Genomic DNA, 10,215 nt, shown 5'->3' on the forward strand with positions numbered 1-10,215 from the left:
CCTAGCAAGACTTATTCATGTATAGACAATTATATCCCATGGAAAACAAATAAGTTTTTATCACACATAGAAATTATACAGTAAAGACAAGTTTTCACTTCATTTGAATCAGGTGGAGGAGAATGGGAATAATCTGCCAAGACAACCTCGTCAAAAACATCAAAGTGGTGTTTGAAAGATGAAGAGTATCTTTGCCTACTAAAAAAGTACCGCAAATGTCGCGACCCCTCGCCCAAGGGAAAACATGACACAGGATTCTTCTTTCAGCAGTTTATTCAGGCCTTGATTCAAGTATCATCTTCTAGCGACCCCCCCTCCGAGCGCCCAAGCACAGCCTAATAAAGCCTCCCGCATACCAATCCCAAGCTGCCACGTGGATCTTTCTCATAGGGTGGTAAGGGATTGCGCGCCAATTCTCCATAAAAGGAGTTGTTTATCACAGGCCACAGTGGAAGCCGGCGCCATCTTCTAATAGCGGCCACGGTCTATAGGAACGGCTCACCACACGCAAACACAGAGGAAGAATATGTATCAAACAAAAGTTACCTGAAACTGTCCTTTGTATTTTGGAACCCATAAGTCCTCAGTTTTACTCAGGGACAAACTAGAAGAGTAAGAAAGTATACTTAAATTATACAACTTTTGTGTAACAAATTTCAACTTCATACTAAAATTAATTAGAAACTTTGAAATGTTTAATTTTCCTAGTAATGTGTATTTACCTATACAATAACCAAAGCCATTTTGTAGAAGTGAGTAAACATATAATCAGCATAACATGAGAAAAAATACAGAGAAAATGAACCCTCACCCTCTCATCAAAAATAATTACAATCTTTGAACATTTCATCCTGAGAGATTAAACCCTGAAAATACACTCAAATGTTTTTCATAGAAATTTGCCTTTACTACTCTTTCTACTAATGGCAATAACATCTTTTTCTTTTTCCAAAAGGATTTTGCTTACTCAAAGGTTATAAAGCATATTTGAAAAATAAATCTACTTATATATTTCTTTCATGTTTGAGAACACCACACACATGGCTCATGTTAAGAAAGAGAGAAATCTTTATTGCACTCTTCTGGGGAAGTCAGAGAAAACTTTCTGAAGAAAATAATAGAACTTTATAAACCTAACAAAGATTATGGACACTTAATAGTCATTTTTAAAAAAATAATTAATAATTTGTTTTTTGATTTTGAAAATGGAGACATTTTATTTTTGAAATTTAGTTGAAATTAAGGAGGAGTTAGGTATTTCTCATAAATTCAGTCAAGGAACCAAAAAAATGGTTAATAAATAACATTAACTTTTTATTATTATCTAAGCTTTAAATTATAAATTGATGTATTGAGTTGCATATTAATTTAGATGGTGTCAATTTTCACAGCACTGAAACTTGGTTCTTTATTTCAATGTATTATAAATAATTGCTTAGTGTTAAAAAATTTCCACTGTGACATAAGTATAAATGCTTATTTTAAACTTATTATACATATATTTAATAATCAGAGAAAGAGAAATACATAACATGGGAAAGAAAATTCATCAACTATGACCAACAATTATCACAGCAAATAGATGAACAATGGATAAAAAAGATATTAAATAACAATGTTTTATTTAAACAAAACACAAAGAATGTGAAAACTATCACTGAGTTTCTCACATAGAAATAAGAAGGGACATTTTTCTTTTTTAACCAATCTCTATAATAAAAAATTATATTCTTGGTCTCTAGTAAGACATAGGAAAATGTGCCAGACTACAACCAATTACTGAATATTATTATCCATGGCCTTAATGGAGTTTCTCACATTTTCTCATAGGCCAAATATTTTGACAAATATTAGGAAGAAATGGAAATGTGGTAAGTTGGTGTTAGGTTGAATAGTGTTACAAATGAAAAGTAATGTAGGGTTAATGTCTATGATCTATCAGCATTGTGGGGCATAAATAATTTACAAAAATCTGGGATATTTTTCAAGTTATATATTTTAAATGCAAAGTGAGTACAAGAATATAAATGGGCCTATTTTTCTTTTTTATTCAGAAAGTATTTGAATATGCTTTGAAAAATAAATATCTCAGCAGATATATACAGGAGTACTCATTTAACACTTTGAGTATTATGAAAATTTTCTAACTAATTTGTTTTTGAAATTTAATTTCTGATTTAATATAATCCTAAGTCATGTGTTTTCAAAAAACACTTTTCATTCACATTGAGAAATGAACTGTGAGTGCTACTGGATTATATTTTTCCCAATTACTTATATTTTTAATATTTATTTTTAGATGTAGTTGCACACATCCAATAACTTATTAAGAACATTTTTTTCCTCCTAACCCTACCAAAAACATGTTACAACAAAACATGTTTGATAGTGTGGAAGGACTGATAGCTATAATTTAAGATTGGCAGATGTCCAGTATTCTCAGCTCTCCTTGTGATGGTTTCATGCCCTGCCCTACATGTTCTTTTAAGGAATAATAGCAATGCTTCGATTTTGCCATTCATTACTATTATTTTTTCCATTAGTCATTAAAAGTCTCATTACTACTTCATTACCCACTGGAAGATATATCTGATTTTTTTTCTATAAAAGTTTTGACATTTTTAGAGCTCTTTTGGATTAATAGCAAAACTAAGAGAAAAATGTAAATATTTTTGATACCACATTCTACCAATTAATGACTTCACCCATTATCAGTATATCCCACTGGAGTAGTACATTTGTTAAAATTGATAAAGTTACATTTATACATTAAAATCATTCAGCATCAGTAGTTTACATTTATAGAACAATTATATAATAACATCTATTCATCATTGTAGTACCACACAAAATATCTTCAATGCCTTTTAAGTTTGCTGCTCTACTTATTCATTGCTTCTCCCTCCTGTCCCCTGGAAACCACTGACCTTTTTCTTCTCTATATAGTTTTACTTTTTTTCAGAATGTTCTATAATTGTAATTATATAACATGTAGAATTTTCAGATAGGCTTCTTTTTATTTGGTAATATTCATTAAATATTCCTCCATGTCTTTTCAGGAGACAACGTCCACTTGCATGTTTGCTTTTAATTCTGAGTAATATTCTATTACCTGGATGTTGCAGAGTTTATCCATTCACCTACTGAAGAAAATGTTCATTACTTCCAAATTTTGGCCATTATGCATGAAAGAAATATAAACATCTGTTTTCATGGTTATACATATTTTTAATTCCTTTGAGTATATAGCAAGAAGCATGACTGCTGTGTTGCATGGTAAGAGTACACTTAGTTTTATAAGAAACAGACAAACTGTCCTGCAAAGCAATGGTACCATTTTGCATTCAAACCAGCAACATATGTGCAATCCTGTTGATCCATTCTCACCACTATTGGTGGTGCCAGTATTCTGGATTTTGACCATTCTAATACATGTTTATTTTCTTTTTACCAATCAAAGGTATTTCAGCATGAATAATTTTGTAACTAAAGGAACTAATTTAGTCAGCAAATATTTCTTTAGGACTTAGTATGTGCTAGTCATTTTTCCTGAAATCATAAACACATCAATGAAATAAAACAATCAAACAAAAGTCCTGTACAGGAAGACCTTGAAGATATTGTAGCCTTGATTCCAGATTGCCACAATAAAATAATTAGTGCAATAAAATGATCCACCTGAATTTTTTTGACTCCTAAGCTGTATGAAAGTTTTGTTTACTATATGATTTATTCTATTGTGTGCTATTATATTAGATTAAAAAACAATGCTCATATCTTAATTTTAAAATAATTTATTGCTAAATTGCCAATGGTCATCTGGACTTTCAGTAAGTCAAAATAATTTGGATCATTTTTACCCCCAAGCAATAGGTCTAAATACTGGGACACTATATTTTAGATCTTGAACTTCTCCCAAAAACCCATGTGTGAAATTTTTGTTTCCTCAGCCTTTGATACTACTGAAAAGCAGTATTACCTTTAGGAAGGTTAATTCATAGGAGGTATGCACTTAAATGGGCTTCTCCTCTAACTCTCCTTTTGCTCCCTCCCTGACATGAAGTTAGTACCTACTTTGCCACATGTTCCTCTGAAGATGTAACTGTGTCACAAGAGGCCCCAGAACAATGGGTCAATCTGTCATAGATCAAAACCTCTGAAAACACGAGCCAATAAAGCCTTTCCTATTTTCAAGTTGATTAACTCAAGTATTTTGTCACAATAACAAAAAGCTGACTAACATATGTACTTAAAATATTCACTAAACAATGTTGCAAATAGATAGGCTATTATCCCAATTTTGTTGTTCCATTTGTAAACATAGGTGGAATAGATATAGTTTAATTTTTAAGGACCAAAGTACTTTTGGTACAGTAAATGGGCATTTGATTCAGTAATTCACTAGTTTTCTTACTCCTACCAAGAAATTCAGCTTATACTTTGAAGTTTTGAAGTCAGTTATTGATTTATCTTCTTTAGCTACGGATGTCCCAGATGGTTTCTACTTCCAATATGATCACCTTCATCATTTATCTTTGCTATATCTCTTAAATAATATTCTGCAGCTTCTATATTACCATTTATGCTTCACCTTGTATTTGTATATTATGGAGATGAATTCTTTCCTTCAAGTTCATGAACCAACCTGGACTAACTTCAAACTTTCCTGTTGTAGAGTCCTTACCTCTGTCAGACCTTCATAATACTGAGGACTGATGGCCTTGTTCTGGATTAGGCTTGGATAAGGAGAAAATTGCAGCTGACTTAATTATACATTCAAATCAAAAAAAACTTTTCCATGTCAACAAATTGGCTTTTTTCTTCTTCTTTTTATTATTTGTACACTCCTTGTAGAAGCACTTTTAATTTCCCTCAAGAATTTTCCGTAGCACTCACAACTTGAGTCATTGATGCAAGAAGCCACATTTTCAGCCCATCTTAGATTTCAACATTCTGTCTCATGAAGCTACATAATTTCTAGTTTTTTATTTAAAGTGAGAGATATGCAACACTTCCTTCAAGTCAAACACTTATAGGCCAGGGGAGGGTTTTTAATAGTCCTAATTTCAATATTTCTTTGTCTTGGGGAAATGGAAGAGTGAGATGAAGGAGAAGGATGGAAGAATGGCTGGTAAATGGAACAGTAAGAACATACATAACATTTCTCAATCAAGTTCATTCCCTGTCTTATACAATAGTACATATAAGACAGTACTTGATTCATGGCACCTAAGACTATTTCAATAATAACAGCAAAGACCACGGGTCACCATAACAGATCTCTCATAATTAAAATCTGAAACATTGTGAAAATTATCAGAATTGATCAGAAAAGCATGAACTGAACTTGTACAGTTGGAAAATCACAACAAAAAATCACTTAATAAAAAAATACCAATTTGTAAAAAAAATGCAATATCTGCAAAGTTCAATAATGAGGTATGACTGTATTCATGAAGCATTTATTTTAGTTGAGGAGATCAAACTATTAAGCACATAATTATCAAAAAATGTAAATTTTATCTAGCAAAAAAACTCCACTGGAATAGGAATAATAGTACATAAAGTTTGGCAATGATTAAAAAATGAATTAAGAATGCAGAGAGATGATTTCAGTGAGACAAAGAAAACACAGAGTCAGGTTTTCAGGGAGGCAAATAGTAAAAGCATTTTAAGAAAAGATTGGGTTGGGGTATACCTCAGTTGGTAGAGTGCCTTCCTTACATGTACAAGGTCCTGGGTTTAATCCCCAGGAGAGAGAGAGAGAGAGAGAGAGAGAGAGAGAGAGAGAGAGAGAGAGAGCGGATTAGCTTTATCAAATTATTATGAAAGGTTAAAAATGATAATTGATAAATGGCCATTGAATTTATCAATATGAAAGCTATTGCCTGTCTTATCTAGCTTAGCTTTAGTTGACTGGTACCCATGAAATTTTGAATGGAATAGGTTTAGTAAGTATTTCTAGTAGATTGATAGGCTATGTACTTAATTGAAACCTCTGATGTAAACAACAGAAACAATTCTAAGTAAAATATTTTAATTAGTTATGTTCAATCATTGATGAGCGTGGGAAAATATAAGGAATTTCTAGACTGCAAATGAATATAGGAGGGAAGTCAGGGCATAAATTTGAGCATGGCAACCATGTATTCAGGTTCACCTTGCATACTTTAATCTAAAGGGAGAAGTCTGTATGTTTCAAAGCTGAATAAACAGGAAACAGAACCCAAGATCCAAGGCAATATAGGAAATCAAAAACTGCATTTCTCCCAAAAGTCAATGACTTCCAATGAATGCATTCTTAATAAAAGGGTAAATAATAACTAATCTTCCAACACATCAGAAATGCCAAGGAATTAAATGGCATTTGGCAATAGCTGGGTTAAAGAAGAAATAATTGATTGGATCCCACTTCAGAATTTTTATGGGCTTACCTTGTCTATTCACAGTAAATGGTTTGTCTATGGATCTTTAAATTTAGTGATAACTTATAAATATCTTGAACTTATAGCATTGCTGAGTGCTTGTTAAAACCAAATGAAGCAAGGTGCTGTGGTGTAGGGCTGTGTTCCCAGCAGCTCAGAAGCCTGAGGCAGGAGGATCATGAGTTCAAAGCTCAGTGAGACCCTGTATCTAAATAAAATACAAAATAGGACAGGGGATGTGGCTTAGTGTTCCAATGACTCTGAGTTCAATCCCCAATCCCTATCCCCCCTTACCCCTCACCCCCCAGAAACCTCAAATGTTAAAAAACTCAAACTGAAACCTTATCCATACCCAGTAATATTTCTGCAAGTAAAATTGATGGAAAATGAATAGCTCAGAACTAGAAAGAACATATTTAGACAAGGTAAGATTCAGTCAGATGAATGCAGGATGAATATCCTGGTATACATGAATATAAAGTATTTAGTTATTATTTAGCAATTGTTATCCCTTTTAAACAACACCAGAACATAGAAGTCAAACACCTTGTTACAGTGGTGAAAAAAGATCCCTTCAAATATTGAATTTCAAATTCTATGGTATATTTTGATGATTTTTAGGAATATTCACTATTTGAACAAAACATTTCACATTTGTAAGGATGAATATGTAGTTTTACATATTCATATGTAATAAGGCAATAAATGCCTACAAATAGAGGATAAAAATAATAAGAATACTTATAAATATGCAGAGATGGAATGTGGGGGGAAGAATATCGCCTCTTATGGAAACAGTTAATGAAGTTTCCAACCTCAGCATTGCTCACAAAATCATGGGGAGCAATATATATATATATATATATATATAATCTACATGGAAAAGAAATATATATTTCCAAACATTCTGGAAAGCAACTTTTTGCAGACAATGTACAGTGCTTTTTGGAACCATCTACATGAGCAGTTACCTTAGACTCCTCCTGACTTGTGCCCATGAACTTCTAAAAAATTTAAGGAGATCTTGCTATCACTCCTACAACCATGCCAGAATGGTCTAAGAAAAGATGTTGAAGAAGCTCTGGATATGGATCTTCTCAAACAGGAAACAGCATGGAACCCTCAATGTTAATCATCTCCCCAACTCCATTCTCAATTTGGTGATCCTGCTACATGCACCGCTTTGAAATGAAGCAGTGCAGAAACTAAAGAGCATAACAGATACAGTACAATTCTTTAGGAGCATATTCCATGTTCTGGGCCTCATGAAGATGGACATGGTAAACTATACTATACAGAACATTTGACCCAACCTCCAGTAACATTCAGTCCAGTATGAATGAGCTAAATTTCAAGAATTCCTTGACAAGCAGCCTATTCTTCTCAATTATACCACAAAATGGCTAACCAAAGCATCCATAGACCTCATTACACCATTTACAAGTAATGACTTTCCCAGCTTCTCCTCCAGCATAGAATATTCATCTCCCGATAAGGAACCAAACAACCCAGACACAACTAGTCTCACAGTGGTGCTATACCAGGGTACTTAAACCTCCTTCTCTGGAATCATGGAAATGATTAATTTCCTGTGACTCTGCTGATGGACAGAATGCAGCTCCAGGAGATGAAGTCCAAGTTGTACAACTTTATTATCCTATCCTCAATCTTGTTGGTGGCAAGAAGTTTCTCTGGTAGTGTTTTATTCAGCTCACATGAATGTGTGAATAAACTGAAATACATAACTAAAGCCCTGGCTGAATAATTTAACTCCAGGTACATCTTTTAGTCACTTGCCCAGCACCACTATGGATTTCTGGATTGCCCTGATGCATGAGAAACCTTCAGAATCCACTAAGCACCAGATGGTCTTGGAAATGTAACCCTCCATGGAGGGGCTTCCTGATTTCTGCTGAGGACTCTAGATTGGCCCTTTGCAGGAGGTATCTCTTACTGCCACAGCTAATGCCCATTATCAGCATGAAGCAGCCAAATTGGTCATCATCCATTTTCCCAAAACAGCAGTTGGAGTTACTTGGTGAGAGGAGGGAAAATTAGAAAGGACCATGCATAGGCAGCAAGGAAAAGTGTCTCAGAGAAGAAAAGGAGGAAGAGAGGATTGGGAAAGCAAGTTTTTGCAGTCTCTGTCTGCAGCTATTCCTAGCCACAAAAGGCAGTTCTTTAATAGCCCCTAGATATAACCAACAGCAAAAGTTAATTCTTCTTGTGCCAATACACCCTTACTCAAACCATTGTGCTGATAAAGGCTGAGAAATAACTTTTCTCCAGATTTGCTGAGGTAATAGGCTAGGAACCTTAAGAGGACAAATGAAAACCCTTGGTCCTTTTTAAGCTAGAGAGGTGGAATTCATACATAAAGTAATGGCACCCAACAACATTCACAATTCAAAAAGGAAAGATAATGAAATAATAATGCTGATCAGAAAAGTAAAATTAGTCAGAAGCTAATTGTAGTGCACATGGTGTTTTTTTAAACACAAAATAACTTGAATATTCGAAGAATTTGCTCTCAGATATAAAGTTTCAATTCAAAGATTCACATATTCTTGAAAATTGAAAATTTTACATGAAACCTCAGCCAAGGTTACAAATGTTCTAATTTATGAAACAAGCAAATACAAAAACTTCTGAAGGGACATAGCCCCAATATATGACATATGGGCTTCACCTGAGTATATCTGAGAATTAATGAGTACTCCATATGAAGTTATTAAAATGAAAAAACTCACATCATAAACAAGTGTGAAAACAGGTGTTTTTTTAAAAGCACAATTTGTAAGAAAAAAAGTGTTCATAAAATATAACTTGGAAAAGGCTGTTAAATAGAGATCTATATTATAGTCATAAATATAGACACAAATTTCAAATAATAGAAGGAGCAAGACACTATCCAAAATGAAAAATATTTGAGAAAGTATCTTGGAATTTATATAAAATTTATAACTATTAACGTTAAAAATTCAATGTAAGAGTTATGCATCTCATCAGACAGTTTAAAAGCTTTGCCTGGTTGCTTGGTATAAATTATTTCTAAATTGGCCTGTGTATATAAATGTGTTTTTTCTAAATTTTTATAATTTTTTTTACCTCACATATTACAGAATGCAAGAGTTGTTTTTTTTTTTTTTTTTCTGCAAGAATTATTTTCCTCCTTGGGATTAAACTTTCTTGTATATCACTCCTCAACTAATTAATCTCAAGTATTTTTATCATATATTATGTGACATTTTAGTGACAGGAAAAATATAGTTGATAAAATTGCATAATATAAATCACATTTATATGCTTTTACAAGCACACTATTTAATCAAGTGGCCTGTAATTTTGCCTACATCATTCTGCCAATCATTCATTTGGTAGTTCATAAACCATCTACCATTGATTTAAATTATCCCACAATATGACTACTGATCTGTTTCTCCTCAAAAGTCCTTTTCAAAATTTATCTTTGCTTAAACATTTCATTCCTTAAATTTTTCTTTTTTTCCTATAATATTATTACTCATTCTCACTCTTCTAACACCCCTTTCCCATTTCTATCTACATTCTTCTGCAGAAAAAAAAATAGATGATACCATTTTTTCAAATTATATTACATGAAATTTGACCATAACCTAAAATTTAAAAAGTTAAAACAGGGGAAAGAAACCTCACTCTTGGACCTCCAAACTGGCTAGACTCATACATTCTGAATTTTCAATAAAGATATGTTTAATAATCCATATATTTATTAAAGTTTGTGCTTAAAATTCTTATTCAGATGTTAATT

At 32.9% G+C, this 10,215-nt stretch overlaps 1 pseudogene; it reads left to right on the forward strand.

Moving 5' to 3' along the window:
* The first annotated feature begins 7,512 nt into the window (after positions 1-7,512).
* Positions 7,513-8,214, forward strand: LOC114094905 (T-complex protein 11-like X-linked protein 2; annotated as a pseudogene).
* The last annotated feature ends 2,001 nt before the right edge of the window (positions 8,215-10,215 follow it).

The sequence above is a fragment of the Marmota flaviventris genome, chromosome 4, assembly GCF_047511675.1.
Source record: "Marmota flaviventris isolate mMarFla1 chromosome 4, mMarFla1.hap1, whole genome shotgun sequence".
NCBI classification, from domain to species: Eukaryota; Metazoa; Chordata; class Mammalia; order Rodentia; family Sciuridae; genus Marmota; species Marmota flaviventris.